The 24,879-nt window shown below is 45.4% G+C and overlaps 1 protein-coding gene across 11 annotated transcripts in view; it reads left to right on the plus strand.

The window, feature by feature from the left end:
• The window catches only part of MARCHF10 (membrane associated ring-CH-type finger 10), a 1,025,913-nt gene that overhangs the window by 325,350 nt on the left and 675,684 nt on the right, over window positions 1-24,879 (plus strand). Inside the window, exon 2 of one of the 11 annotated variants that reach the window (XM_069634139.1) lies at window positions 15,881-15,922. The exons of the other annotated variants lie outside the window; for them this stretch is intronic. The gene's annotated coding sequence lies outside the window, so the exon portion shown is untranslated. The remainder of the gene's footprint in view (window positions 1-15,880; window positions 15,923-24,879) is intronic. 11 annotated transcript variants of the gene reach the window in all.

Genomic DNA, 24,879 nt, shown 5'->3' on the forward strand with positions numbered 1-24,879 from the left:
CCTTAACCTCTCCAATATGAATAATGCCCAACAGCCCCAACTTGACACAACTCGCTGGTCAATCTGCACAACCTTCTAACCCACAACCAAGGCAACTTTCTCAATATCATATTCCTATCTTCCACACTGGTCTCTGCTCACACCATTGAACCTCTCCCCCGTTGAACAGTCTGTAATTCACTTCATTCTCTCGATTATGCTTGTATTCTCCCATCCTCCTTCCTCATTTTAAATGTAAATTGAAGCCTGACTCCATTTCCCCCTACCCTGACCAAACCAAAATTCTGCTCCAAGACAACTCTCTTCTACTTGCTCACTCCATTGAAATCTCCTTTCCTAAATTCAACTCTGCACTGTCTATCCTCTTCAGTAATCACTAACTTTACCCCTTCCTTCCTGAGGATAATAATGTGTTGCTGCTTATGTGGTTTGTGCCTCACATTTTTCATTGCCTACAAGGTCTCTCCATTGACCCCTACCACAATTCTCAAAACAGCCAAATTCTCTAATTACACTAATCTTGTTTCCTCTTTCCGCTCACACACCCAACAAACTATCCAGTATCCTCCACATCAGCGCTCCCTCCTTTTCCTTCCCTATCTCCACCTGCTACTTTGCCCCAAAATGTTACACCATGTCCACTCTTCTATCCCTACCACCCCCTCCCTCATTATCCTCTCCTCTACCCACACTCTCCTCTTTCTCACTTCTCGCTCCCTCTGCCCTGAACATCTGCCCATCCTTCAATCTGCCATCCCTTTCTGTGCACCATTTGACCTGTTTCCACCATACATTGTTAAGGAACTTTTGGTGTCTCCTCTTATCACCTCTCCAGCTTATTCATTCTACCTCTATGAACAGGTATCTTCCCAGCCGCTTATAAAACAGACACATTCCTACCTCTCTTAAAGAAACAAGATGCTGAACCCAGCAACCCTCCCATTACAGACCTGTCTGTCTCCCTCCCTCCCTCCCTCCCACTCCAAAATCCTAGAGTGGATTGTACTCAACTGCATATCTTGAGGTACACTTAATGGTTGATCCCCTCCAATATGCATTCTGTTCCAAACACTCCACTAAGATTGTGGTTATTTATGTTGCCAGTTCTCTTGCCACTGCCTACCATTCTTACCTCTCCTCCATTTTCATTCTTCTAGACCTTCCAGCTGCATTTGACAATGTGTATCCTCCCTCTCCATCGCTTCAAGGACATCATACTTAACTGGGTGTCCTCATTTTGTTTTGACCACTTATCCTTGATGTTGTGGGACCTCAACACCTCCTTCATATGGACCTGCCTAAAGGATCAGTTGTGGTCCCACTTCTCTTCAACCTATATACCTCCTCACTTGGTAAACTAATGTCCTTCTTTGGTTTTAATTATCACCTCTTTACCGACAATACTCTTTTATTATTCTACTTCCCCTTCACTCCTGCAGTGTCTGAGCACATAACCAAATGTCTATATGCAATTTGCCACAGGATGGCCATATGCTGCCTCATGCTCAACTCTTCAAAGATGGATGTCTTCTTTCTTCATACCTCCAATGTCAACCGCTCTCTCTCCTTTCCCATCTCTTTTCTCCTAGACCCCCTCCCACATTGCTCAAAATCTTGTGGATCTCTTTGATAGCAACCTGAAACTAACATTAATCATGGCCACTGCAGCTAGACCCAGCCTCCTAAACATTAGAAAAGACCACCCACACACCACACAACTAAACCCCTTATCTATGCTCTTGCGCCCAGCAAACTGGACTACTGACTACTGCAAGAGCCTACTTCTTGATCTACCCCTCCACTAATTTGCTCTCCTCAGCAAAGTCTTCAACTTTGCAGCACACATCTTTTTCAACCTACCCAGATCCTCCCTGCCTCTGCCTGCCATCCCCACGCTGGATGGCTATCATTGTAATATCACTCTTTCAATTCCTGATGCTACTCTTTAAATCCATCCATGGTTTTGCCTCCCCTAACTGAATGCATCTCACTGTGCCCTTCTTCTCATTCCCTTTTGTTCCTCCACTCTTCACAAACTATAATTTCCCCACCCCATACCTCCTACCGCTTTCTCTACGTACTCCACTCCACTTAAATGCTCTCCATGGCAATCAAAGCCATCTCTTCAGTGGAAATCTTTCAATAAACTAATACTCTTATGCAAAAGCACCTTATCCTAGGACTGAGTACCTTTGCTCTTAGGGATTGTCTACATTGTAAGTCATTTATTTTCAAAATAAAATGTTATTTAAAGAAAATACAAGTTCGAATTGAATAGGGCCACTGACGCATTTAATTGCATGCAGTGTGATGCATTGAAACACACTATAAAGAAGCGGTCACTTAATAGACTAGGCAGCAAGGCTTAAAAGGATTTGGGAAAAGAATCGGCCTTGTGACTTGCAAGAAGACTAGAAACCTCAGCCCCCAGTCGGACGCCCCCAAAAAAGGCTTTCAGACATCTGCAAATGGGCGAACAACATCTGTCGCCACAGGATTTTATGACTTCGGTGGGGGGGGGGGCGGGAGTTTGGGAGGGGAGGTAAACCCTGCATATTATTCGATTTCTAACTAAAAGCTTTTATCAAGGTGAACAGAGATTTAGAACGGCAAAATAAAAACTAGGAGGATTTTAAATGAAGGGGAACATTTGGATTCCATTAGGGAATTCAGCATCAAACTGTACTCTAGTGTGGAATGGAGGGATCAAAGGATGTTCACGCTTGGCTAGATAAGTGTCAGAGATGGCCTTAAGAAGTTCAACAATCTAATGGAGGTTTCAAGGTTTTTTTAATAACAAATCTTTACAGTTTATATTGTCAGGGTTCTGGGAACATTACATAATCCAATTAATAGATTGTTCTCTCTGGTTGGTCCCTCAATCTCCCGCAGATACCCTCAATCCGAACCCAAGCTTACTTATTTCCCAAGATCATCGCGAGTATGAGCAATTGGTAACCTCTGCTGAAACCTTTCTAACACGGGAGGGCCTAAAGTCAGAGGACTTCTCCATCTTACTCCCTATGGGACTCTCTAAGGGTAACCTACTCTAGTGTCCCCAATGATAGTCATAAGGATGGTGTTAAAATGGTGCCTTTACTCACTCATACACTCTCCCATTCTTCCTCTCCTTTCCCTGATCTTATGCCTCTTTGCTCTCTACTACTTTTTCTCTCCCTCTTCCCTCTCACCTCGTACTCTCCCATGTCTTCTCTCACCTTCTACTCCCTCTGGTCTCTACTCATCCCTCGTTCTTTTTTCCTCTTTCTTTCTTCATCCCTCTTTCTTTATTTCTTCCTTGCCTCCTTCCTCCTGCTTTCTCTCTTCCTCCCTCCTGCTTTCTCTCTTCGCTTGTCTTTCCTCCTGCCGCTTTCCTCCTCTGTCCCTCTAATCTTCCCACACTTCTCACCCTCCTATCTCAACCACTAGACTCCTCTCCCTACCACGCTCTCGCCCTCCAGACTCCCCCCTCTGTAATTCCTGCCTCACCCTTTCTCGCTCTCACTCTCTCTCCCAGGCATCCTTCTGTTCTCCCTAAAACCAATTCTCACTTCCACTCACTCTCTCTCTATGCCAACTCGCTCTCTGCTCTCCTTCACCCTCTACACACTCTACCTACCCCTAGTTTATCTTTTGCTCTCCATTCTGCTACTACTATCAGATACACGCTAGCAATCGCAGATTTGCTCCAACTGGGTGCCACACTCTTGCACACAATACCTTACCGGCACTTATATCCAACTACTCCAAAGACTATTCAGAACTCTGCTCCACCTTCTGTTGTCCTTCGTCCCACCTCATGACCTAACCTGCACATACTTCACTTTAGGTTGCTTTAACAGTTCTTTTACGCTCCTGACATCCTGCCTTTAACCTTCCCTCCTTCCCACATTGGACCCATGTTCCACCTTACTCTGGGACCAAATGTAAAGCTGTTTTTTACCTTGTAGTTGGGCTATTGTAGTACAAAGCTACAAAACCTCTTATCCCACCCAAGTTGATGCAAAGCATACTTTCTGGATGTTGGGACAGTATTCTGCTTAATCTATGCTGTGGTGAGTAATACTTCCCTCTGATGACAGGCTACGGGACTTCAGGCTTGGTATTGGTATCGTCTGCTCTCTCCTGTAGTCTGCCGGGCTCACTCTGTATGGTGGTGCATGCTGATCTTGGAAGTGCTGACAAAAAGTAAAGGGAACTCTGGCCAGAATTGAGGGTGCATGGTTTTGGGTGAATGGTCCCAGTCTTCACCCACAAGACACATACGGGCGAGGAGGGGAGAGAGGGTACTGGGATTGGGGTACTCTCAACTTCCTCACTATGCCTCATGGGTAGGACTGGCCCCAGCGTACACCCTGGTAGTACTCCTACCCCAAAATGGTAGAGGTCCATGTTCTTCACCTGTCAGTCAAACCCCTGACTCTTGTCACACAAGGCCCAATTAGCCAGAGACTGAAGATTCTGGTAACTGCTTTAGAGGTACCTAGAAAATAACCCCCCTCAACCTCCTGCACAGACTGAACACATTCACTAGTATCTTTAGTGAGCACACTCGGTATCTTTTAGTTTTATCATACAGGCTAAGGCAGCCTTTAGTTCCATTGGGGACGCCATGATTGCACGTCTCCGTAAACCAGGCAGAAACCTGAATCTCTGCTCCTTATATAGGCCTATCACACTTTCAAACCTAGATGATAAATTCTATGCCAAAGTGTTGGCAAAGAGACTGAAATAATTGTTAAAATCCCCGATGAGATGCATTTGGATTGTTCCCAGGTAGGCAGCTGCCAGTGTCTGCAAAATAGCAAACCTTAGTAACAGAGGCCAAAGAAGGAAGACATTCTCCATCCTGGTCTTGGTCGATGCAGGGAAAACGTTCAGCTGGATGGAGTTCAACTTTCTCATGCAAAGGTGGTGGGCTTTCTGAATGCCATTATATCCACATATGCAGCAGTTTTCATATGAATGGCTAGCTTTCTACCATGTTCAATCTTTTCAGGGGAACACACCACTTCTGTCCTATGTCACCCATCCAATTCGCCCTGGTAGAGGAGTCCTTAACTAGACTCATTGGGGATTTTCCTGTAATATACAGTATCCGCTGTAGTGCTCAAACCTTCATGGTGTCACTCTTTGCTGTCAACATCTTACTTTCTCTAACCTAGAAAACTCAATACCAGCACCTCAAGAACCTATGGCAGAGTTTAAACAAGTCTTGGGGGTCCATGGTAAGTTGCACACAAATCTGAGTTTCTCAAGCTAACCCTCCTGGCTTCTAAGTGGGACATCCTTATAACTATTTCCCCCCTTACTCCATATCAGTTTTAAATACCTATGAGCCCACTTAAATCTCAGTCTGTATGTCGCTAATTGCACAAAGATATTTGCTAAAATAATGGAGGACATTGTTGATGATATGGTTGGGGAGGCTTTGTTCTGTAAAAATGAACCTGTTAACTAAACGTGTATATGCATTCTTAGCACTTCCAGTCCATATTCCTGACAAGGCACTGCATCCCTTACAAAGGGATATAATACACTTCAATCTGGCAGGGAGCGAGCAACAGGGTTTCTCAAATCAGACTCTTTCCCTCGTGGCCAAGGGGGACTATCCCACCTGAAGTTACTTAGATACTTCCAAGTGCAACATGTGTTGGCAGATTGGGTTGATTGTAAGTTCACTAAGTGGTGGAAAATTGAGAATGAATTCACTGGATTCCCTTTACTGTATGTTTTGTGGTTATCCAAGTAGGGCAGTCTGCTATCCCTTAATGAGCTCCTGTTCGTTAGATCAGCCATGTTGGTGTGGGATAGACTATATTCCAAGATACCACACAAAACCTGTAGGGGCCCAGCAGATCTCTTCATGGAAGTTTGGCAGTTTACCCTTGCCTACAGAAGGAGGGTTTGGCGGACTGGCTAAGAGTCAGTTGCAAATATGCATCTCATATTTCAAGTTGGCTCCGATAGGCCTCGCCTTCAGTGCAAAGACCTTTTTAGAATAGGAAAAGGAGCTAGGCCTAGATACTTGCAGATTAGACATTGGCTACTACATAAGGATTTCAAACAAATGAAACGAGGCCATTTTGTTTATTTGTGTTCCTCCAAATGGCTTCTAAAGTATATTTACTTTGTTTTGGCATCCTCCTAAACAACTCTGCAAGGGTACAAATACGGACGCATGGCACAAAGACTCTGGATAAGCACTGTCTGAGGATGAGTAGAAACAAATCTGCAACAAAACACCCATTCTCAATGTATATGCAATACAAGGAAGAACACGACAAAATATTGTATATTGGTTGTAAAGAACACCAGATAGCAGAGACTCTGGCGTATTTTGCACAGAACAAGACTGGGCTTTGTTGAGAGGGTTATTGGGTGACAGGTACATTCTTGTATATTTGGTCCACCTACCCCAATCTGAAGTATACTGGGAATCGATGAGAGAGCGGAGATCATAGGTTGACTCCTGAAGGACTCCATGTTTGCTTATGGGGCAAACGCATTAGTAATATGTACTGTGGCAGACCCGAAGAAAGACTCGGACCAGAGGATATGATTCAGCTTTAGTTTATTTAAATGAAAAGAAAACTCATCACTGGCCCTACTCCTAAAAGGGGATTCCTTTTCTAAGAAATTAAAACTAAGGTGCTCGTCAGAATGTCCAAATAACAAAACTCAGTCCTCCGTCCTAACCTTTTCAACTACCTGGCCCTATCACTAGATGACCACAAACAAAACAAATAGATGGACTTTCACTCTGGGGTTTTTTCAACACCTGTCAACTAACCCCCTTTGCTCCAGACAGCCTTCAAAATGTAATGTTCCTCCAAGGACGCGGTTCCTCGTCTGGGTCACTGCAACAGTTCTTGCAAAGATCTTTCTCAGTTCCTCGTATCCAAAAACAGTCACTCAGACTGTCATCCTTCCAATCACCAAAGCTTTAATTTCTTTTGTCCAGTGGGGTATTCGACTAATACCTGCCTTCAATGTCTTATGTTGAAGTCCATCTCCCTCCTTCCAGGTTTCCTACTCCAGGGGAGTGTGAATGTTACACTTTGCAATTCAATATTCGTATTCTCTTGATTCTCAGTGTTACCAGCTCTTCGGACCCCTTGGTTCTGCTGTAAGCTATGCGCAGGCTCTCGAGCCCTTGGACATCTCCCGTTGATTTCCGCCAGTGATTGTCCTTTTCTCCTTTTGGCAATTTGCTTCTCTGTACTTTCTACGCGCTTAACTTGTTTTGTTTCACTCGGGGATCAGTGGTGTAGATTTAGACTATTTCCAGACTCCTTAGCCAGTAAAGGGTTTGGGGTTTAATTCCCCCCCCTCACAGCAATCAACCATCCGCTTCCCTTCTTCCTGGGCTCCCCAAGTACCTGTTTTCTCGCAGCCCTTCTGCCAGGGAGGGTTGGTGATGCCTTTGTTGACAGCGGTTGTCTCTGCATGCCATTTGGTTGCTTCTGGTTGTGGTGGCCTTCTCTGGGCCTTGCCGATGCGTGGTGTTCTCCCTTTCTTGGTACGAGGGCTGAAGAGCTTCTGCACCCGACATCCTTGAATTTGGTGGAATTTAACTGCCTCTGGGCCCACAAGGCAGTCTTCTTCGTGCTCCAGCAGCGGGTCCGCTCTGTGCATCTCCTCCCCTACCGCTCAGCTCTGCGTCAGTCTCCTCCTCCAGGTGATGACCCCAATGTTTTTATAGTCATCTCTGTAATGAGAGGTAAAGGGCTTCGGATTAAGAGGTTGAGTCAGAGGAGGGTTACCATAGTGTCAAATAAAAAGCTTTATCACCCTTAAATCTCTGTGGTTCCATATGGGATGAGTTGTGAGTACAGAGTTTTCTGACTCTACCCTGGGAGTCCTCATCCCATAAAGAGGGCGGCTCTCCAAGTGAGGTCCTGCTTGCCCAAGCCCTTGGGTCATGGGAGGTGTGGGGAGGGTTCTTGTGGAGTGGGCTCACCTCCCTAGCCTTAATGGGGGTGGCTCCCCTTGGGGAGAAGGGACAAATGCCCTAGACTCATCACAGTACGCATTGGTTCATAGCTCCTGTGAACCATTCACTAAATTCCTCTTGTCTGTGCGAGTACTTTTATTGAAAAGATGCAAGATATCCTTGATTGGTACCAAAACCTTTTCAATAATCCTTTTCACTGAAGAGAGAGCATATGCCAAATAGGGGGATTTGAAATCATTTTTGGTATTCAGGGTCCCTTTTGAACACATGAAAGTACAAAACATGGAATATGCATGCCCTACAGGAGAACAGGCTCTTGGCCTCTTGAACCTTTAATCTATTGTATACCAACAAGATTGAACAAATAGTCTCTAAACATAGCAATAAGACATTTCTGAGAGGATCGTTTATTATCAGGGTCATCATGAGGCCTCTAACTTTACAATGCGATCGAACAATTGTATAGTGCAGTGGTGGGAAGCCTGCAGCCCTGCCTCTTACCGTTGTCTCTGCTAGCTAGGCTTGACAGGAGTTGTAAGTCCTAACATCTGGATTGGCCATTGCTGGTTTCATACTGGTATAATGCCTCCACATGGTTCTAAGGGCCTATGATGGGGGGGGGAGGGGGTTGGGAGGAGGTACATTTCTGTTAGTTGGGGAGGGAGTGGTGGATATTTCTTTATCCTTAAGAGCTGCTTTTTTTCTATGGAAGAACCTTAATTTTCTAAATGAAATGATGGTCACAGAGGTATGCATGCTACCTATGATTTCTGAGGACGAAATCGGATTTGGTTCCTCTTGCTGATGCTTGGTTTCTTGTTCCTGGTTCATGGAATAATATGAAAAGTCTCATACACATATTACAAACGTGCCAAAGAGCATTGAACCCATGAGGAAGTTTGCAACTGGGAAGTCCTACGGCCTACAAACAAGCCTTCACCATTGCTTTAATATTTTAAAAAGTTGGCTTATAGTTTCATGTAACAAGAGGCTTGCTTGTGCGGAACAGTGAATGCTAATATATTCAGGCAACAATTACAGAGTCGGAGGCCAGCTGCAACAAACGCAGAAATTAACACTGAAATTAAATTCAAAATGGTGGACGCCCTCTTACGAGTTCAGCTTGTGAAGTTGCAACTAGAGGCACAGAACAATTGCACACAGCTAGGAAAGCTTTAGGAAATGCAGCAACCTATCCCTGTGCTCAGCCCCACAGCTGAACGCAATCCAGGTTGCGCAGCAGTGGAAGGTGGGTACCTATTGCTAGAAGAGCTGCCGTTAGTAATAACCTGGTGTATATCGCAGGAAGAACACTGCAGTAGTGATGTACAGTTGAGAGTAAGCTGCAAGTGATGCAAGGCAAAGAGAGTAATCTGGACGAACGTGGTGGAGTTAAAGAAATGGTGAGAGGAGGGAAGGAGGAGAGTGTGGATAAACAGAAAGGAAAGGGTAAATGCCTGTTTGGGGATGAAGGAAGGAACTGAAGCACAAAAAAGGGCAACAACCTAGAGAGGATAGTAGGAGAAGGTGGTATATAGGAGAAAGCAAAGACCTTGAGAGGGGAACCCTAAGAGGAAGATGTGTAGACCAGCGCGGAGAGTGGAAAGAACTGGAGAGTTTATTTGGTAATGCGCACCAAACCCTCAGGTAGACGGGCGCAGCAGTAAAAGAATTCTCGAGGCTTGGTTACAGTGCCTGTTGTATGCAATCACATACATGCAGATGATGTACAGTACAGTAATAAATGCAATGGAATACAGTATCTAGAAAGGGGGGGTATACATGATTAGGTACAAATCAAGGCCACTTATTTACAATAGGTTTATACAGCATATACAATATTTATGTGCAAGTGCAGATCATATAATACAGTGTAAAGTATTAGAGCTCGCTGACCCAGGTGAACAGTTGGAGGCCGGGCTCGGCCAGTGCGTCCAGAAGGATAGTAAGGTGACTAGGGTTAAAGGTTGTTGGTGCAGAGCCAGTTAATAGCGCTATGTCTAAAGCTGGTGTAAGGTAGTGGGCGTCTAAGGTCAATTGGGAGTGTATTCCAATATTGCGCAGCTTTGACTGGGAAGCTGGCTCCTCCAGCTGTGGAACGCTTGAATCATGGGGTTTCAAGCATGAATGAATTGGCAGTCCTAGTGGGTCGGATTGTGGATTTCCTCAGAATTCTTCTGCTAGGTATGGGGGAGCTAAGGCATTTGGAAGTTATGGAGATAGTTTTGAGGAAGATTCTGTCTTTTATTTTTAGCCAGTGGTTATTTTTCCTAAGTATAGAGATGTGGTTTCTGGATGGGACATTCAGTGCTGCTCTTGGGGCATTGTTTTGCAGTCGTAATTTGTCCGTGTTATATTTGTTAGCTCCTGAGTACAGGGCGTTGCAATAGTCTAGACATAATTAATGCATTGGCCAGGGTAATACAGTTAGTGCTAGAGAGGAAAGGTCTGCCAGTGTGGATTAGCTTGCAAGTGTAAACTGTTGAGGAGGCGAGGGAGCTAACTTGCTTTTTGATGAGCAGTATTTCAGTTTTATCGTCGTTCAGGCAGAGGCCATGGGTCACCATCCATGCCTGAATGAGGATTTATATCTTGTTCACCAAGGCCAGGTCTGTTTCATAGTTGCCCGAAAGGGGTATGAGGATCTGGGTATCATCTGCATAATTTGTGTAGGTGATGCCCAGCCTGTCCAACATATCAAACAATGTCTTGGTGAAGATATTGTACATGGTGGGTGAGACACAGGAGCCCTGTGGGACTCTGAATGTTATTTGGATTGGATCAGCACAAGTTGATGTTGAGAAGACTCTCATAGTCCGGTTAGCTAGAAAGGATTGGACCCATGTTATAGCTTCCCCTGTGAAATTGGCAGCGATCTTGAGGTGGCTGCATAGGACTGTATGATCCACCAGATCGAAGGCGGCCGACCGGTCCAGTAGGAGAAGCAGGGCCATTTTTCTGCTATCCTTCAACTCCTCAATTTTAGTCTTGAGGTCAAGCAAGGATGTTTCGGTGCCATGGAGGGGGCGGAAGCCTGATTGTCTGGTGCCTAGCAAGTGGTTGGCTTCCAGGTAGTCCTGGATTTGTAAGTATGCCACTCTGTCAATAATTTTGAGAAGGAAGGGCACTGTCGTGGTAGGTCTGTAGTTAGTGGGGATGGAGGGGTCGAGGGTTTGTTTTTTAAGTAAGGAGAGGACCCAGGATTCTTTAAGGTTAGTTGGTACTGTGTTGGATTTAAAGGAAGAGTGTATAAGTTTCGATATGAAAGGGGCTAGATCCCTAGCTGCGTCCTTTATTATTTGCGCTGGGCAACTGCCTCCCTTGCAGTTAGATGGTTTCAGTGAGAGAATCACTTTTTCAGTGTCCACCACCGATATGGTTTTGAAACTGAAAGGAGGCATGGTGTTGGATTCTAGGGGGGGGGGGTGGATTATGACCAGGGAGTCCTTTTTTTGTTTTATTTTGTGTTGGAGGGTAGTGATTTTGTTGGATAGGGCAGTTTGTATATTAGTACACCAAATCTTATCCTTCGGAGAGCTGTCTATAGGTTGTAAGGGGGATTCCATTTCACGGAGGATAGAGAAGAGTTCCTTAGTATTTGACTTAGCTTTGATGATTCTGTCGTTAAAGAGGTTTTTTTTGTATTAGTGATTTCTTTCTTATAGAGTTTGGATAGCTGGGTTAGTTTAGCTTTATTATTTTCGGTAGGAGAGTTGCGCCAGATGGCGTTGAGCTTTCTTTTTTGTTTTCTTAGGTCCTTAAGTTGGGGTATGAACCAGGCATTCAGGGGAGCATCCTGCTTGCTTTTGCGCAGTTTGATTGGAGCAATGGTGTCTAATGCAGAGGTCATAACTTTGTTAAAGATGTCTACTAGGGTGTCAGGGTCAGTGTTCTTGTCGAGGCTATTAATGGTTGGGAGGAGGAGCGGGATTAGTTTTTCTGCAGTAATGTCTGTCTTACTTCTAGTAGAGAGGGGTGGTGCCATGTTAATGATTTTGGGGCTCAAAAGGTCAAGTGTGGCGGTATAGTTTATTAAATAGTGGTCCGTCCAAGCTTGTGGGACGATGTCGGTGATAGCAATATTGCAGTTGAGGTCAGATACCTAGTCGAGGGTTCTGCCTTTAATATGAGTCGGGGCGAGGACTTTTTGGGTGAGCCTGTGGTCATTGAGTAGGGCTGCGATAGTGTCAGCATGTTTGTTATCGGGGTCATTAAGGCCAATATTGAAATCGCCCAGCAGCAGTGTTTGGGAGTGGTTTTGAGAGTTGTTCGTTATAAGGTTGGTGAGGTCATCTTCGAAGGTCCCCAATGGTCCCGGAGGCATGTAAATCAAATGGATGGTCAACGTGCGGTTGTGAGATAACAGCAGTTTGTGAAGGAGGGAGAGCAGAGGAGCAGAGTGTGTGAAGGAGGGAGACTGGAAAGACGCAATATGGGAGGAAGAGAAATTAATGCAAAAAGTGAAGGGGAGAAGAAGAGGACGACATTACATAAGGGTGAAAAAACAGATTCATCTAGGGAAGGAGAGCTGAGGGGGGCAGTGAAAAAGCTCCAACTGTTAGCCGTTAATGAGGAAGGGAAGAGGAGGTCAGAAAGAGTGAAGCAGGATAGGAGGTAAAGAAGGGTTACAGAAAGGACCAGCAGAATCGGTACCTGACCACCTTTTGCTGGCAAAAATTGTCAGCATCGTCCCCGACTCCCTCGGCTCGGGCTTAAAGATCCCTGGTCCCAGTGAGATATTGCAAGGTATACTCTAGATGTAGAATTGCCTAAAACGAACCCGGGCCTCTTGTGTCTGGCAGATGGAGGAGACTGCACAGAAAGCCCAGCATCCAGACTATAATGAAGGTAGCAGAAGAAACCAAGCAAGTCTTAAAATGTTGTGCAGGGGACACTTAAAACCTCTTTCCATGTTATCACTTATATTTGACTGCCAGGAGGAGGAAACGCAGGGAGGTGAGGCAGGGCTGATGGACTGCTTTCCTCAAACACATTGGAATTGCTATCTTGTGATTTCTCTGAAGCCCATTCGTTCACATACCCAGTGCATCCCGAGCCCTGGGGCTGTTTTGTGTTGTGCTCTTCACCAGATTGGCCAAGAGTCCCGAGTTATCTGCCAGTCATTTGGTTGTGACAATACACAGAATTCCCAAGTGGGGAGCAGTATCCAAGCCATTATCACAGAAAATAAATGAGAATGATTTAGCATACCTTATGATGCCTATGAATTAGATCATTGGAAGTACATTTGGCTCTCTTAAATAAACCTTACTAAGTGTTTTGCCAAATTAATTGGTCCACCCGCCATTGAGAGAGATGGATCATGGAAGCAGTTTGTTGCAAAGACGTAAGAAGCCTGTGTAGTATTTCCAGACAAAACAAGTAGGACCTCCACCTCTGGATACTTTTAAGTATGGCAAACTGTGTTATTTTGTCACCATCTATAAAAGATGTTCAAATTGTTATGGCACAAGCAAATCCTAGGAGCAAATAGGGGTGCAAAGCAGCAACTGCCCCGCTTGCGCTTTCTTTGCCACCAGTTCTGGCAACAACCTTAGTATCCCGCTTCACCAGCGTGAACACCTGTTCTGTAGTGGAGCACGCTGCACGTGTCGCCCCACTTTCTGCCGGTGAGGGGGATTATTCGAAACCCTGCAATCAAAAAGGGTAGCGGCCCCAATATTTTGTGCTTATGGGGACATTGCTACGTCAGGGAGATCACACGAAGCAACAGGAGTAGAGTGGTTAACAGAATCATTTATTAAGGGGAAACTCTGTTTCACCTGTGAGGATGATTTATTTGGATTTTTAAAGCGCACTAACAGCCCAAGGGCATCGAGGCGCTGTTGCAAGAAGTCTTCTTGGTTACATTCAGGTTATTTGCATGAAATCATCTTCGTTACAGTCCGGTCAATTGCTCATGGTTACAGTGAGCTTCCAGGTAAAACTATCTTGGGTAGATAATGTTGACAGTCTGATGAGAGCAAATACGTAGAAGGTTACAATTTTTAGATCATTGTTCAGATAGATTATAAATTACATGCTAGCAAGGAAGGAACTTTCTGTCTACCTAGGGTCATGATGCCTGAGAGCTTGTTAGATAAACAGCATTGTTTTGAGTGTTTTCCTGAAGGCGAAGTGCGTCTCGATACATGTGTGGCGGCAGTGAGTTCCTGTGCGTCACTGCCAGTACGGGGAAAGTGGACCCTCCAGCCCGCATTCTGTGTTTTAGGAATGGCGATCCTGTTAGAGAAGGCAGATCTTATGGGTCTGGCTGAACTAGGCTTGAGAATTCTTTGAGCAAGGTATAGAGGTGCCAAGTTATGGATGTATTTGTGTGTCAATGTAAGGGTTTTAAAGACTGTCCTTTTTTTTTAATGGGTAGCCAATGCACCTTCTTCCTGGCTTCAGAGATATGTTCTCGAAGTCTGCAATGAGCTGCATTAAGTTGGGTAGAAGAACGTTTTTGAAGCATCCTCAAATGCTGAGCCTGCCTTATCACAGTCACCCACACTTTTGAAGTCCATGGTGAGAAAGAAAAGGGTTTTCACAGCTTGCTGGTCATGACATATTGTTGAAAGGAAGTTAACGATTATTTCTGCGTTTTTTTTGTATCATATGTAGAATGTATGCTGCCCCAATGAGAACACCAAGATGTTGTGCTGCAGTCAATCCACATACACTATACATGACATTTGGAAGGCAACAATGTTAGCCAATTGTAAATGCTAAACAGTTCATTATCCGGGAAGTTACATCAAAAGTATGTATGTGGTGTTGGCTGGCATAGAGTTTTGCTCACAGCTATACACCCTAAAAAGGGGGAGCACTAAAACTACAGAGCCTCGTGGTTTGTCAATCGTCCACTTAACTGAATGCTTGCTCCATTACCGATAATTTGGAGCCAGCATTTTTGTTGTCCGCTTCAACGAGGAACACGAACCTATCAATGAGGTCCATAGTCCATAGTCCATGTTTCTGGTTGATGGGGACCACCTTAGAGAAGTACACAATTTCATACCAAGGCTTGAAAGTCACCTTTACCTGGGCCTAAGTAGCATAATGAGTCATAGAAAGTTGTGATGTTGGATGGGCTAAAACCCAGTATCCTACACAATTGAAGGAGTCGAGAGCGGCAGGCTCTTTAGTGGAGATCTGGTGGCTTTCTACATACGACACGCTCCCACAAGGTGCACCATGTTAAGTGCTGTTAGTGCAAAGGGAATGATGGATAAAGGTGACTCTGGCAACATGGGTCAAGTTAGCAACTCTGTGCTGGAAGAAGAGGGAAGGTAATTAGTTGTGACCTATATTAGTAGTGCACCTGGCCCGAGAGCACTTGCCGGTTTGCAAATTCCTCATCCAGTAAGTTCCGAGGTTGGGGCCCGTTTTCTGTAAAAAAAATGTTTTTAACTCAGTTGTCAATTTTTGAAGGATATATTTATACCGTGATTGTGACCTCACACATAGCTTTAGTAAAGCTACACCATACAGGAGAAGATGGTAAGGGGCAGGCATTAGAGTTGGTAATCCAAGGGCAGCGTTTCCTCCCTCCTTAAACAGGTTGTTGAATTGGCCCAGTGGGTGTTAAGAGCCTTATATTTTTTATCTTTCGGCATCAAGGACCCTGGACGTGCAGATGTACATGACCTATACACTCAACCCGAGGTGTTCAGCAAGGGAAAGGGGGGCGAAAAGGAGGGTCTGCCACGTCACATCATCATCATCAACCTGGCTAGACAAGTGTTGCTGTCGGGGAATGGTAGCACCAATTATTTGATGCTCAGCCTATTTTCGTACATTATCAAACTGGAATCTGTGTGCAATTATGATCCCCTTGTTAACACTGAGATGAGCTACACTTGAGCGAACCAGCCTAAATTGCTGCTTATTGAGTTGTCTTCTCGATTTGTTTTCCTCCAGATAACATGTGGAGCCCTTAACCATTACCTGTAATGCCCACTAGTAAGTAAAATGGCACTTGTCATTTTTCCTTTCTGTCGTAAACTGCAGGATCAAGCAGGTGTTCTGTTTCTTTCTGTTCTATCCTGAGGGAGAGTGGGAATTGACCTTCAAATACCCAACTGCATTTATTTAAAATGCTTATCCTACTTTAGTTGAAGGGTATCCTGGTGGGTTTATGTGTTTGCCGTAAAGACCTGTATAATTGTGTGCTCTTTGCAGTTCCCATACCACAACCAGGCATGGCTTATATTTATAGATTTACATGCCAACAGATTATGGTATACATCGATTAGAATTTAGATCAGAGGTGCATAAATTTAAAAAGCCATGTCTGCCTGCAGGAAATTGTGTTTTCCAGCAGCACTCAGGAATGCAGATGTTGGACCTTTTTGAAATATCAACAAGCAAGAGACTCTGGATCACTCCTATAGCGCTAGAGGTGTGTGGCGTACAACCTATACCTGGATGGGTTCAATAACATCAAAAATCAGGTGCCACTCTATCCCATATTTTCTGATCTGTGGAGACTATATACTGTTCTCAATTTATAAAAAACATTTACCAATTCCAACTCTTGCGGTATAGTAAAAAAATCACAATTGTATTCACAAACAATTAAATACATTATAATCAATAACTTCAATGTGATCCCAATACGCTAATACAATTCCAAAAACAGCAAATTCATATACCTTCTTACTACACCTTAAAAAGACATATACAAGTGAAGTTCTTCTGTTTTCTTACCACCTTTGGGAAAGTATTTCAGGGAATGGTAAGAGGTAACCTTAAATTAATAGATTATCCTCCCTCTTCTCTTGATCAACATGTTTTCAGTTCTACAACCCAATTTGTGATGAACCTTTTTTTAGGGGCTTTTCCTTTTCATCACTTCTGACCAAGTTATAATGACTTGATAACATTAAGAGCTCCTGCTCTTTAACTATAAGATAAGAAAAAACAGGATATTATTCGCACTTACTGCTAAACTAGTTCATCAGAGTGGTCGGGACCTATCCTTCCACTCTCTTCACTTCCCTCACATTGTGCGATTACCTGTGGGGTGTCTGGCATACACTGTGGATTAGGGCATCAACTTCCCTTTATAGGCTCTCATAGTTTATCCATCCACAATCAAGACATGAGCTGTTTTACTGGAATGTTGAACGGTGTTCCCTTCCTCACAGTATCTCTACTCTTGGACAAAGCTGATTTTTGTAGACTGGACTATCTGTCACCCAGCACGTACCTATGAAGGCGCGCAGATCACCTTCAGTTACGGTTGCTGCTTCTAATTTTCTGTCGTACTCTTTAAATGTGCCACATCTCATCTTGGCCGCATTCTTCATTCTCTCGTTAAATCTAGATACGGAGGACACTTGCCACTCACGTTACTTTCGTTTACTACAGTAATCTCTTACGTGGGCTTGTTTCCTTACCTCTTAGTGTGACGGCGTTTGATTTTGCTACTTTTTCCCTCTGCCTGCCCTGCTCCGTACAAGTTATCCTGACACTTCTCTGTGTTCGTAGAAGTGGTTGTAACCGCCGGAACCTGTTCAATCCATATAGGTTCTTGATACTCTGTCGGCTCGTATTGCGGCCAACTTTGTGTGGGGCCGCAGTTATGTCCCGCATTGGTGAACGCTGAGTACAGGTTATCTTGACACACTTTGGGTTCTGGCTACTAACATCTCGGCCCTCTCAGTATGGGTAGACACTGACACCCCTCATACTAGAATACTAGAATACTAGATGTGGTGCAGTTGGTAAAACATTGCAAATATCTGCACGTGACTGTTAGACATAATCTTGCACTATTCTATTAAGACCTGGTATAATGTGAAGTGAGCCAAGCCATATTCGTTATCTGTCCATTAGGGTAGTTAAAAATGGACGGTGTGCAGTTATACAGTCATAATGTAGATAGAAGTACTCGAGAGGTAACTCTACCATGACCTTCAGATTAACTAATTCAGTGTAGTCATGATTCTTTTGCGGCTAGTTGTACCCAGTGGTTTTTTACTCCTACGTTTAGCGAACCACATGACCATACCAACCTCAGTCTATTGGATGGAGTGGACCAATAGTAATTTCCCCGGGTCTCTCAGTACTGTATTAACGGGATGACTCTAGCGAGGTTCGAACATCCTGGTGTCAAATTCACCCTTCTTCTCCACTCCGCGAGGATGAGTTTAGATTGTATGCCACTCAACCTCCTTGTTGAGGCCTCTGCTGTCACTTTTGGTCATGAAAATAAGTTGTTGCTCCCTTCGGATTAGAATCTTCCCTTTTACTTTTGTGTTTCCACCATGGATTTGCTGCAGAAATGTTCCACAAGAAATCGTCCCGCTTGTGTTTTTTCATCGCAAAGTGTTTGACTAGGGGGGCCACCTCAACTTCATTTTTCAGACAACCTCTATGTTCCATGATTCGTACTTTGACTTTTCTTTTGGTCTTACCTATATTGTGGAGTCCAAAGGGACAAGTGATCATGTACACCACATGGTCAGAATAAAAATTCGTAAAGCCATTTTGTATCCATGGTTGGGTCAGTCCAATATCCACTGTTTTTCGTATGTTTGCATTTCCCACATGGAAAATGTCCTTTAATTGGGTCCGTACCCCATATCTTTTGTAGGACGTTTCCATTTTCTTTAGTAATGCCTAACCTGCTTCTACTTACTAGGTTTCCAATGGAGGTGCTCTTTCTGTAGCCAAACGGCGGTCATTGTTCTTTCATTCCCTTTTTGTCAAACACTTGCCAGTTTTTATACACTATGTTCTGTATCTTGAAACTTAAGTTTGTATAAGTGTACACCTAAAATCAGTTTATTATCTATGGGGGATTTATTGGTCTTTTCCAGAAGGGTGTCTTGATGATTTTTGTATGCCCGCTTTGCTGATTTTTTCACAATTATCTTGGGGTAGCCATGTTCTCTTAATTTCTTTGAAAGTATCCCTGCCTTCTGTTCGAATGAAACCTTGGTGCTACTGTTTGTCAGAACGGTAGGTTGTCACGTAAATGTTAAATGTGGTGACTCATTTATTGTAGCAAGGAATTTTTATCCGTCGATTTTATGGGAAGGTTTAATCAATAGTTTCCCTTCTTCTTGATAGATCTGGATGTCTAGAAAATGTATCTCTTGATTACTCTGGGCCATAGTATATTTTAAATGAGGTTTATTTTGTGTTTAGCCATTCAAAAAATAAACTGGCTGATTCTGCAGACCCTTCCCAAACCATGAACACATTGTCGATGTATCTGGTCCATTCTTTAATGTGGTCCCTATACGGGTTACTGTCTGCATAGATTACTGCATTTTCAAAGCTTTCTACGTATAAATTGGCCAGGCTGGCTGCAATTGTGGCCTCCCATCGCCGTCCCCTCAATTTGTTGCTATACTCTACATTCAAACTCAAAATAGTTTTTGGTTAGTGCTAATTCAGCACATCACATCAAAAATGTGTTGGGTACCGGGTCTTGATCTGTCCTGCCCCAAAGAACTTCTTCTACAACCTCCACGGTAGTTCGTTCAGGGATGTTGGTATATAAAGAGACTACATCAAGTCCAATTAGTAGATGTTTCGTGGAATCAAATTCAACATTTTCAAATGCTTTAATAGCACTGGTGGTGTCTCTCCAATATGATCTCCTTTGTATCACGAACCCTTTAAAGTAATGGTCCACAATTTGTGATAAAGCTAAAGGGCCGAATCTATCCCTGAGTCAATCGGACGTCCAGGAGGTTAATTAAGATGGATTTTGGAGAGTCAATGGAACATCGGGACCACCAGCTCCTTTTTGCAAATGAGCAATATTGCTTCTTGTTTTCAAATCCAGTTCTGTTCCAGTGCTTTAGTTACTTTCGTTTCTATGATTCTTTTCAAGTCTTCAATGGGATTGTGGGATCGCTGGCTAGCTCATGATAACTGTTGGTGTCTGCTAGTTGCCCCTGGCATTCCTTGACATAATCACACCTTTTTTGTATCACAGTGCCAACCCCTTTATCCACTTTTTTAATTATGATAGACTACTTTTTACCCAGGGATTGGGCTGCTTTTAATTCTTGTTTGCTTAGATTATGGAATACCAAATTGGCCTTCATTTCCAGTTTTTCTATCTCTGCAACCACCTTTTTTTCAAATACTTGAGATTCTGGGGAGTGAGTATGTGTCGGTGGCGTGAACGAGGAGGGATGTTTTATTCCAGTGGCATTGTGCAACGTTATACATTTTATTTTTGGTGAATTTCTTGAGGTGTATTTTCCTCATGAAGTTCATAAACTCCCCCCAAAATTCGAACTGGTCATGTACCTTAGTCAGAACAAACCCTAGTCCTTTGTGGAGTACTTCCTGTTCTAAATTGTCTAGGGTGTAGTCTGATATGTTGACTACGAGGGTGCCATACTTCTGGTCACCCTCTTGTCTGTCCATTGGTCTCTTTTGGGGCCCTGTTGAAAAAAAGAACGGTTCCTGTTTCTTCTATTTCCACCCCCTCTTTGTCTGTTGTACTGACCCCTACCTCTATTGGATGGATTTTGACTGTTCGGTGTCCCTTCCCCTGGATCTTCTGTCTCACTACTATCTCCACTTCTGCTGTAGGATGTGTTGTGGAATCTCACTTGTCGATTTTGTTTGTTCCAGGTACCGTGAGTCTGTATAAATGTCATTATTATAACCAGTTTTGATGTAGGGGAAGGCTTTTTCGTGGCTATAGTTGGTCAGGTCTTTCTTCAATCTTTTACTTCTTTCCATCCTATTGTTCTGTTTGAAGTCTTTCATCTCTTGCTATATCTGATTCTTTTTTTGTACCCTTCTAAAGCTATCATTTTTTAAATATCTTCTATTTTTTTAGGTCTGCCGGGGGTGGCGGGGGGCTGGCTGATCCTCATTATCAATACTGCGAAGGAGACGCTCAAAAAATAGAGCTAGATCTAAAAAAGATAGAAGATATTAAAAAAATGATATCTTTAGAAGGGTAAAAAAAAACTCATCTTGTATGTGGTGTGCTGAATTAGCACTGACCAAAAACTATTTTGAGTTTGAAGGTAGACTATACCAACAAATTCCATTGAGGGGACGGGGATAGGGGCCACAATGGCACCCAGCCTAGCCAATTTATACGTAGAAAGCTTTGAAAAGGCAGTAACCTACGAAGACAGTAACCCGTATAGGGACCACATTAAAGAATGGACCAGATACATCGACGATGTGTTGATGGTTTTGGAAGGGTCCGCAGAATCGCCCAGTTTATTTTTTGAATGGCTAAACACAATAAACCCTCATTGGAAATGTACCATGTCCCAGAGTACTGAAGATATAGGGGGTCATTCTGAGGTTGGAGCTAAGTTCCAAACCATGCCGGTAACACTTTACCGGCATGGTTTTCCGCTCCATGCCATTCCGACCCCTCAGATCGTAAATTACGGCACTGTAAAATACCGTGCCGTAATTTACGGTCTATGGTAGCGCGCGCGACCCTCCATGCCGTAATTTACGGCATGACGTTAACTGGAGCTGATTCCAAGTAAGGACCACACGTAAATTACGGCATCCCCAAGGCCGTAAAGTACCTTACCTGGCATGGAGTACATACAGGCATCTCAGAGAAGGAGCAAAGAACCCTGAGCAGTGGTTCCTAGACCCACAGGTGCACACAATCAGCACAGGTGGACTCAATGCAGTCTGACACAGCCCAAAAGGAGCCCACCCACCCACCACACCCCCTCCCACACCAAGAAGACACCAATTGTAGCAGCATTACCAGAGCCGGATGCCCTACATGCAAGGCAGCAACCACAACAACAGCAACAACAACCGCCACAGCCACCACCACAGAGGATACACAGGAGGAGAAGGAGGGTGCGACAGGCCCGGCATGCCCCACCGGCGCAGCCACCATTACCACGCCGGCAGCCCCCAATCACTCGCATCAGGGCCTCACCCTTCAACCTCACACCAGAGCAGATCCACGCCCTGACCGGGACACCCTCACCACCATAGTGGACCTGACACATGACGACATAGTGAGCCTCATAGAAGTACACACTGCAAAACCCCCTGTACTCAAGGTAGTGTCTGCACCCAACCTCCTTGCCACAGGCACATAGCAGCATACAGTGGGGCACATGCATGGCATACCACAGGCCATATTCCCACAGATACTCAACCAAGTGCCGGATGCTCTCCTGAAACACACAAGGTACTACACATCCCTACCCAGGACACCCCAGGAGATATTGGATACATAAGTTGCCTACCATGCACTGGCAGGCATGCCAAATAGCATAGGTGTCCTCGACTGCACCCACGTGGAATTGAACTGCACACATGCAATGGTGGTGGCGTATCGGAACTGCAAACAATACCACTCCATTGACGTCCAGATGGTATGAAATGCCATTAAAGACATCACACATTGCGGTGCCCAATACCCCCGATCAAGACATGGACCCCTGGTCCTGCGCAAACCCACGCTAGATGGAGCAACATGCTGGACAACGTGCCTGGCTGCCTGGTGAGTCACCTGATTGGGCCATGGCAGCGCATTGGTGCCATGATTGGGGTGGATGCATACCCCAACTTGGTGGGAAAGGGAGGGGTGCACACTACACCTGCGAGGGAATGTCGACGCCAGTGCACGATGTGCACCCCACAGAACACAGTGCCCCAAGGCAATCAACATGGCACATGACTGCCTAACCTCACAGCGATGCCAGAATGTAGAAAACACAACATTACTCGTCCGACAGGTAACCTGGCCCAATACCACAACACAAGCAACACTCATCTGCGGACCACACACACCGTAAGGGCATCCAGCACCATGCACTGCATATGCACTATCTCGCAGCCTCCTACATCCCACTACACAAGACAGACGTCCCCGGGAGTGCATAGAAGTGAGCCTAACAGGGATACCGCAGCGTGTCCCTGGTTCCGCACACCCATAGCAGTGGTGCAAGTCACCATGGTACTGATCAGTGCAGCAAGACAAGTATGCTACTGACTACAGTCAACACCCCCTGCCACAAATTCACGCAGAACCCAACACATCAATGATTTCAGGCCAACACTGCTGCACGCATATACGGTGCACGTGCAACAAGATGTGGGTGCACGCCATGAGCCATCTGGAATAAGCTACCCCCTCCATCATTCCATGGCACAGGACACATAGCCGGGCCATGGATGGGGTTGATGCAACCAGGGACATGTGTGTATGGCCAGGTATCACCAGCTGCCATGCAAGACCACTACAGTTACCCACCATCAATGTACAAACACTTACCTTCATCCCCCTTCAATGCAGGTGATGGTGGCTACCCTTGGAAGCCGTGGCTCATGACCGCTATCCGCAACCCACAGAACAGGCATGAGGGGGACTACAAACGAGCCCATACCTGTACACGGGTGGCCATAGAGCAGACATTTGGCCTGTTGAAGGCAACATTTTGTTGCCACAGCCGTTCGGGTGGAGCACTCATCAACAGCCACGTGAAGGTTGTCAGGATCACCATGGCATGTGTAAAGCTGCACAATACGTGCATCCGTTGGAACGTGCCACTGCCCCCTGACCTGGAACTGCTACCACCAGATGATGATGAGGGGGTGGAGTAAGATTTGGCAGCACAGCATCACGGTGCAGATGCACAGGAGGGATGTGCCGTGTGGCAATCATTGATTGGACAATATTACTGACACTCAAGCCAGCTAAGGGTGTCAGGATGACAGGGCATCGGGCACTGGTTGTGGGGATACATGTACACCATGTACTGTGAGTCATTAGAAGACACATGCACATTGAACAATGTCCACTCTGATGTTTGTATGCACAACCAGTGTATTGTATTAATAGGTTCCAACGTGAACAACACCACCCTCACCCCCCCCCCCAACTCCCATACACACCCTCACCCCCCTCCCCCAACTCCCATACACACCCTCACCCACCCAACTCCCATACACACCCTCCTCCCAACTCCCATACACATCCTCACCCCCTCCCCCCAACTCCCATACACACCCTCACCCCCAACTCCGCAACACTAATCCCGTGTAGCACAATGAGTCCACAGGTGCCAGCATTGCCTATTCATCCATGCTCCCAGGGCCCGGGGGGGGCATGTTCCTGCGCCGCTGGGAACGCAGCGAGCGGCGCACCGGGCTTGGCGGGGTGGGGCGAATGGTTGAGGGGGTGTCCTCCTGCTGAGTCACATGGATGGGATGTGCTGCCACAAGGGCGTCTGCAATGTGTCAAAGTGCCTCACACACACGGTTGGTGCCTTCACTGAACACCTGACGCAGTTGCCTGAGCTCATCCATCAACTCCAACCTGCCCTGGCGATATTGCTCATTGAACTCGGTAATGAGGGCAGTGAGCTGTCCTGCACGTAGTGCATCCTGGGATGGCATATCATCCCTGCAGGGGATTGGGGCAGCATGCCCTGACAGGGCCTCAAATGGGGTACTGGGCGCAGGGATCTGCGTCTCCCGGTGCATCTCCACGTGCACTTCGCACTGGTGTGTCACCCTCTTCTGTGTCACTGCATGACACCTGGGGGACATTGCAGGGCTCGGGGGTGTGTACAGTGGGGAAGTATTCCTCCTCTGACGCCCCACAAATTGACAAGGGGCTGTCCACGATTTGCAAAGGGGCCGTGGCTGCCACCTCCCCAGAGATGCTGGAATCCTCAGAACGTGGTGTGGCGATATTTGCAGGCGCAGGTGCAGTGAGGGATGGGGGTGGTGCAACCTCAATGTGCCTCTGAGATGCTGTGGTAGTTTGGCCCTTCCTGGCCAGTACGCGTTGGTCCCTGCCTTTGCCACTGGATGTGGTGGGACGGCTTCTCTCTGGCTCATCGCCCTCATGCTCACTGCCTGTGGGTGTAGAACAAAGGTACAACATGAGTGGTTGTGTGGGACGCTAATGTCATTGATGGCAGCATTTACATATC

This window comes from Ambystoma mexicanum, chromosome 13 (assembly GCF_040938575.1).
Source record: "Ambystoma mexicanum isolate Mex_15411 chromosome 13, UKY_AmexF1_1, whole genome shotgun sequence".
Lineage (NCBI taxonomy): Eukaryota > Metazoa > Chordata > Amphibia > Caudata > Ambystomatidae > Ambystoma > Ambystoma mexicanum.